Below are 7,828 nucleotides of genomic sequence, written 5' to 3'. Positions count from 1 at the left end.
CTTAAGAAATACCAAATGATAGAAAATTGAATTATCTTTCCAACGACACCAATTTCAGCTTAATTCGATACCCGAGCAAAAAGTTATGACCATTTTTGTGAGAAATATTAAGCCTCCGTGATAGGCTCGTGGTGCGTTAGTCTCTCCCCCGGAATAAGGTGCGTGGTGAGTTGGTTTCTCCCCTGCTAAGGGGCGCGCCAAAGCGGTTATTCCCCCACTGTTTCAGTTTCCTTTGGGCCAAGGGCCAATTTGATCCTTTCCCCTTAACCCCAATCATCCAAAGCACGATTTATAACACTAAAAAGGGCATTATTTGCCCATCTTCCTCAAAATTTCTCACGTAGAAACCCTCCTCTTTCCTAAAAACAATAATCCAAGCTTCTTCTCTCAAGAGCTCTCCAATTCAAGCTTCAATTTCATGATTTCTTCAAGAATTCATTCAATTAAGGTATGTGGGGTATTCATCAATGACTTTCTTTCACCCATTGATCCCAAAAACCTTTTCTTTGATTAAAGTATGAGTTTTTCTTCCATTGTGGAATTTCACATATTCAAGATGAATTCAATCCATGTCCTCACATGATTCCTTGTAAATTAGGTCATGTAATGCTTCAAATTTCGAGTCCTTAGGCAAATTTTTATTGAATCCATGTATTGATGAATTAAAAATATGTAAGCATGGTGTTTTCCCATGATTGACACATTCCCATGTTCAAATTCATGTACTTCAGTGGTTATTGAAATTTACTACCTTTTGGTCTTTGAATTATGATTTTCTTTTACCATTTAAATGTTGTTTTCATATTTTTGTAATCATTCAGCGCTGGCGGGTTATGAACACCCGATTCCTTTGTGTCTTTACATGATTTTTGTTTTCAAGTAATAAGTCAGTAAGATCATAGTTTTAATATCATATTCAGAATGTCATGTTTATGCTAAGCACTTACAAGTACAGTACAATGTCAGGTTAAACAACTAATAATACCAAAGTCTTTCAATTGGTAGTAACAAGTAGCATCAAGTGAACATAGGGATGGCGATTCCCCTGTTAGTAGAGGCATGAGTCGTTAGTAGAAGTCCCTGAGTTTCAGACCTACGACACCATCAGAGATTATGAGGGGTCTCTCGTCAGCAGAGGCATGCCACCCTCGTCCTACGGGACATCAGCCTTATGGATCCATATCATCATTCATATGTTAGTACCCCTGGCAAGGTACCAACACCTTTCTAATTGGGGTTACAGGTTGGACCATGATAGTTCGAATTGGGGAATGTGGGTTATAGCTAGCTCCCACAATCTCAATGTAGTATTCAGAGAAGGTCAGTTCAGGTTTGCTTGGCCAAGTAATTAGATTTTAATAATTATTCAGTCAGTTTTAAAAATTATTCATGTTATTCAGATCATGTTAGTACATGCTATACTTGGTCTTGCATTCTCAGTTTTACATGTTCAGTATCCATACATGATCCTCAGTTTAGTTTTACAACATGTTTAGCTTTACATGAGATTTACATACAATATTCATATTTTACCGCTTCCCAACTTCAGTTCTACTTATTCTACGAAAGTACAGATTTAAAAAACTGAGTGTAGTGATTCACCAGCTTATCAGATTATGTTTGTTATTCATGTTTTAAGATACTTCAGCTTTCAGTTGATTTCAATCTCTTGGGAAGACTATTTTTGCTTAGCATGCATGTTTTAAGATTATGTATCTATTCAGTTTTACTTATTGCATTAACCCCTACTTACTCAATACATTCTAAAGTACTGATCCATATATATGTTTATGTGCTATATTGTCTCATAATGTAGGTACCCGTTGTAGCCCACACATCATAATGACAGTTTGCAGGTGATAAGTTCTCTTGTTTCGGGGACTCCAGTCAGTTGTAGTTCATGTGTTGTTCTTTTATTTTTTATATGTATTGATTAGTAGTAGTTAAAGGCATGTCCCAACTATCTATAGTCAATATAGTAGAAGCTTCATAGATAATCAGTCAAAGTCGTTACATGTAATTCAAGTTTCTTTCTTCAGTTTTATCATGATGTAAAATTTATTAGTATTGTACTTATTGAGATTTCATTATGACCAAACCCGAAGCCGAAGCTGAAGCTGAAGCCGAGCGAGCGATAAAGATGACAGCGCGAGACACCTCTTGATTCTTGCCTCACTATCCATGTGGAGTTGTGTTTCTTAATAAGAACACATGAAAGTTTCTTTCTTCAACTAATGTGGGAGAATTAGTAGATTTTCTTTATTGTGAACACACTTTCCTTTTAGGTGTGATCTCACTTTCCCTCCACTAATTCCCTCTATTTTTCATTCTTACATTCAACTTGAACCTAACAGTGTCAAGGTATTTTCAAAATAAAAAGATTTTCTTTTTAATTTTTTTTATAGAAAGTCTTAATTTCAAAATAATAGATATTTAGATTTATGTGCGGTGATACATAGGAATTCATATGTTTACAATTAATACTATTTGAATGGCGATATATTCTGATTGTCTAAGAGTCCAAAAAGTAAAAGTCCAGGCTCCATGATTTGAGTTAGACTTCATTATAGTCAACTGGCAGGTAGGTAAAACTATCTTTTCCATTCTTTTAAAGCTTTTCTAATTTTTTATGTTTTTTTTTTAATTTAATTTTTTGTTCGGCCGTACGACCATTTTATTATTAATGAAAAACCAAATACAAATCCAGTACAAGGCCCATAATTACACAATACACAAAATAAATTTTGTTTGAGTCCGGCCAATTTCTAAAACCCTACCACAATAAAAAGACTCCACTATCCAAAAATGAGTGTACTTTCCATTTCCACCTTCCTCTTCCATGCTGCCGCTTTGTTGTTGGTGGAACTCTTTATTGAAGGATCTACTGTCGTGGGTCATTTGTGCTCCCATTCCCTTAATTATACAGCTTCTTCTTCTAGCACAATGTATGTCTTTTTAACCAAGGTAAATTCTTTCTTATTCTTCAACTAATATGAAGTGTGCTTCCATCACTAACTCTGGTTGCATGTGAAGGTGGATGGGGTTGTGGAGGTTGTGAAAGTAGTCTGATGAGGAGGAATCTATCCGAAGGTGCTCCCAGAGGTATTCCTTTTCCTTCTTTTCTAATTTTCTCACAAAAAACCATCCTGAAAGAAATACCCATTTGACAAGTTTGTTGCTGTATCAACACTTGTGTTTGATGTTGCCTTTTTGTATTTATTGCTCAGGCTGATGTCTTTCCCCTTTATTTGTAGTGATGTATTTTGTGCTAACTTAGATTAGCAATCTGATTAGAGGATGTATATCCTAGATTTAGCAGCACTTGATGTAAATATTGTAGTTTCTTAGAATCTGCACCCTTAGGTGTTTTGTCTTTGTTGCCCAAACTCTGCATATAGCTTGATGTATTAAGATCTTATCCTTAATGATGGTATTTGCGCCTTCTCTATGTTGAAAATTTTTCTCTCTTTGCTTGGTAATTTTTGGAATGAGTGAAAGCTCAACTTACTGATATTGTCAGTAGCTAAATTAGCTATGTAATCTGCTAGAGCATTCCCTTCTCTGTTTATGTGTTTAACTTGTAGATCAATTTGTTCTTCATTACTCCTTATATCCTTTAGAAGCTCAACAACCTCCCATGGAAATTTCCACTCTCTATTAAGCACTCAGACCATTAGTAAAGAATCTGACTCAACCTTTACTTTTTTGATATTGTTCTCTCTGCAATACTTAATTGCTTCTTGTGTTGCCCTCATTTCACCAATTACATTAGTTGTAAAACTAATGTTCTCTCCTTGGTCATACAACAAGTCTTCTTCTTTATTTATTAGACAAAAACCATACGCTCCAGTACCTGGATTGCCTTTGCAAGCTTCATCAGTGTTTCATTTGATGAATCTGTTTTCTGGTAGTTCCCATTTCACCAAATAATAGAAACTCCTTGGTCTGAATCTTGTGACAAAATTGATCATCTTTCCATTTCATAATTGACATGTCTGGACTCTTATATCTCTTCTTTATTATATAAGTAACACATTGTTCAATCTGAGAAACCATCCCTGAAAAGGTTGTGTTACCTCCATGCTTAATACTATTTCTTCTCTTCCACAGTACCCAAATGATTAAAGCTGGGCTAACCTTACATAGTTGTTATTTTCTACTTGGCCCTTGATAATTCCACCATATCTTCAATTGATGAGCCATTTGTCTCCCTTCATCCCTAATACCTAAAAAATTAGCAAAGAACCTCCATAGCTTTAAAGCTATTGAGGATGTTAGGAAAAGGTGTTCCATTGTCTCCTGATTGCTTTGCTCACAACACCAGCATTTAAACATCAAGTTCACTCTTACTTTCTATAAATTGTCATTGGTAGGAACCCTTGCCTTCCAAACTCTCCATAAGAAAAAATTCATTTTGAAAGGTAATTCCTTGTTCCAGATTTGCATATATATATTTCATTCTTTTCATTTTTGTCTCTTAATAATTCCCTGGCATTCTTTACAGTAAAATTACGATTAGTGCTTCCCATCCACCAAAATCTATCCTTTGTATCATTTTGCAAAGCTGGATTGATGTTGCTCACTATATAATCCACCATTTCATTAAACTAGTACAAGCTGAGCATAAATTTATTCCATCTCCCATGCCTTATAAATTGTTTTACCTCTATTTCCACTTTTCCTTGATCATGGTCCTCCACATAATACAAATCTCCTTGTTTAGTTCAATTATCAAACCAGAAACTTGCCTCTCCTGATTTAATTTTCCACCATATATTATGCTCCACTTCATCTCTCACTTGAATAGTTTTTTTTCAAATTGGTGATGCCCCTATACCTTGTACAATCACTGGATGTTTCTTTTTACCGTACTTGTTCCACATAAAATTGCTCATAGAGATCCTGCAGAGGTCCTAAAATTCCACCAGAGCTTTGCAAATAAAGCATCAGCTACTGAATGAAGTGATCTTAAGCCTACCTCTCCCTCATTCATAGGTCTGCACAATCGATCCCATGTTATCCAGTGTTTACCTTTCAATCCCCCTATTTTACTCCAAAAGAACTTAGCCACCAGCTTATGAATTTGATCAATAACACCTTTGGGAGGGTTCATGGTTGACATTAGGTAGATAGGTAAAGATTACAGGACATTTTTGATTAAAGTGTATCTTCCACCATATGTTAAGAGCCTGTTGTGCCATGCTAAAATCCTCCTCTTCACTTTTTGAATCAATTCCTCAAAATGGCTTTTCTCCTTTCTTCCATAGTAGATTAGACATCCCAAGTAGGTGAATGCAAAAGTACCTATAGCAATACTTGTAATCCTCCTTATTCTGCTCTTGATTGCTAATGGTACTTTCTCATGAATACATAAAAAGCTTTTTGAAAGATTAATGAGCTGACCAGACGCCTTCTTATATTTAACCAAAACTTTCATCATCTTCCTTATCGACCCTTTATATCCAGAACAAAACAAGATTGTATCATTTGCATATGAGAGATGATTAATCTTTTCACTCCACTTTGGCTGGCCAAATTCAATACAACTTTGGTATTCACACAGTTTGTTAAGGTTCCTTGTCAACATCTCAACTGTAATAATAAAAAGGGCAAGGAATAAAGGATCTCTTTGTTTAAGGACTCTAGTAGATTGAAAAAAACCATATGATTTACCATTAACCAATACAGAATACCAGTTATTTAACATTAATCTCCAAATCATATCTATGATTCTTTCAGTGAAACCAAACTTTCTCAACACCTTAGTCATATAGATCCATGTAACTCTATCATAAGCCTTAGCCATATCCAACTTTATCATAATATTATGATGTTTATCCCTCCTATTTATATCCCTAATTATTTCCTAAGTGAACAATACATTCTCACCTATACTTCTCCCTTTCATGAACTCAGTTCGATTCTGTGAAATGATCATTGGCAATAAATCCACCACATGAATTACCTTGGATATAACCTTACTAATAGAAGTACTTATACTTATTGGCCTCAAATCAATAAGCCTCTTGACCACTTTTTTTTATTGTTATAAGAACTAAATTAGTATGAGTTATACGCCTAGGTAGTTCATATCCACAAAAAAAGCTATTACCAATTTGATCACATCCTCCTTGATGATATCCCAACAGCTCTGAAAAACTTTTTTGAAAAATCATCCGAACCACAAGCACTATCACTGTTAAGTGAGAATACTGCTTGTTTGATTTTCTCCTCCGATGGTGTTCTATCCATTTCCTCTTTTTGATCTGCTGAAATAATACTTGGGATACAATCAAGCAATTCATATTCCTCATTCTTGTTGCCCTCCATAAATTATTTTTTAAAATAATAACTGCTTTTTCTCCAATATTGTCTGGTTCCTGCCAAATTACACTTTGATCATTTTTTATTTCTTGTACAAAGAGTCTCTTCCTTTTGCCCCTGACATAATTCTGGAAAAACTTATTGTTTATCTTTCCATCCTTGAACCATGTCATTCCAGACTTCTGCTTCCAAAATTCTTCCTCTAGTTGATAATACTTCCTGAGTTCTTCTTTTGTTTCTCTCAATTCGATTCTATTCTCCTCCAAATAGTTAATTGTTAGTTGTAACTCTTTCACTCTTATAGTGTGTTCCAAAGTTGATACCTTGTGAAATATATTCCCAAAAGTATTTCTGCTCCATTTTGTAAGCACCTTCCTTAAATTCTTTAGCTTTTCATTAGAAATATGAAAAGGACTGCCCTGAACAGAAGTATACCAATTTACTTTAACCACATCTTTAAAACTATTGTGTTGTGCCCAAAAGTGTAAGAACCTCAAAGGTTTTAGAACTGTTTCCTAACTCTCATAGCACTTTAATAATAATAGACTATAATCTGATCCATCTCTTATCAAACGCTCGACCTCTAAATTAGGTCTTTCTTGCATAAACTAAAGATTACCCAAAATTATGTCCAGTATCTTGAAAATGCATTCCTCCTTTATTCTCCCATTCCACCAAGTCTATGTACTTTCTTTGTAAACCAACTCTAAAAGTGCATGTAACATCCCAAGAGTACACCCTGGGCACCACACAGTCAGTACAGTCCCAAGGAACCACAAGCTAACCCATGAGCTTGTACCTGCTGTGAGCACTAAGTAAAACTGATATAAAAAAATCATATACGGAAATAACTGAGAAATGACATAAGGTTTTATGTCATAAGTCTGTAAGACAAAACTGATAATGTTGATAATGACAACTGAAATATAAAAATTGACTAATTGTCTGTACTAGTCTGAAAAGCCTCTACTGACTGCATAAGAGTTGGTGGGACAGGCCCTAACTAACTCCAACTGACTACAGAACTGAAGTATGAAATAAAATATAGTCTTTCCTCAAAATGTAAGGACTCACCACTGCTACGGATAATAATCTGGAAAATCTATGCGCGATCTAGGAACTGAGTGTCCGAACCTATGATATGATACATCATAGCGCAAGAAAAGAGTATGTGATCAGTACTTTGAATGTACTGGTATGCTAATGGTGTAGGCTGATATGCATGATTTCACGTACACGAATAATAATAACTGACTGAATAGCATGAAGTCTGAATAGAATGCATGGAATTTGTAAGTACTGGATATGCATAAAATCTGTAAATACTGAGTATGCATGAAATCTGTAAATACTGAGTGTGCATGAAATTTGTAAATACTAAGTATGCATGACCAAGCATAAAATATGTTCTGAATATAATCTATAAGTTGAGTTACTAAAATTTGATGATTGGATATCTGATATTTGTATGCTATGATCAAACAACACTAAAGCTGAATTACTA

At 34.8% G+C, this 7,828-nt stretch overlaps 1 long non-coding RNA gene across 1 annotated transcript; it reads left to right on the top strand.

Annotated features, from left to right (window-relative positions):
• Positions 1-2,672: 2,672 nt before the first annotated feature.
• LOC107867570 lies at positions 2,673-3,431 on the top strand. Its single transcript, XR_007054335.1, has 2 exons — positions 2,673-2,964; positions 3,034-3,431. It is a non-coding gene; the product is annotated as an uncharacterized LOC107867570 (long non-coding RNA).
• The last annotated feature ends 4,397 nt before the right edge of the window (positions 3,432-7,828 follow it).

Source organism: Capsicum annuum, chromosome 4 (assembly GCF_002878395.1).
Source record: "Capsicum annuum cultivar UCD-10X-F1 chromosome 4, UCD10Xv1.1, whole genome shotgun sequence".
Lineage (NCBI taxonomy): Eukaryota > Viridiplantae > Streptophyta > Magnoliopsida > Solanales > Solanaceae > Capsicum > Capsicum annuum.
The sequence above is the reverse complement of the archived record's forward strand: the minus strand, read 5'-3'. Positions and strand labels throughout refer to the sequence as shown.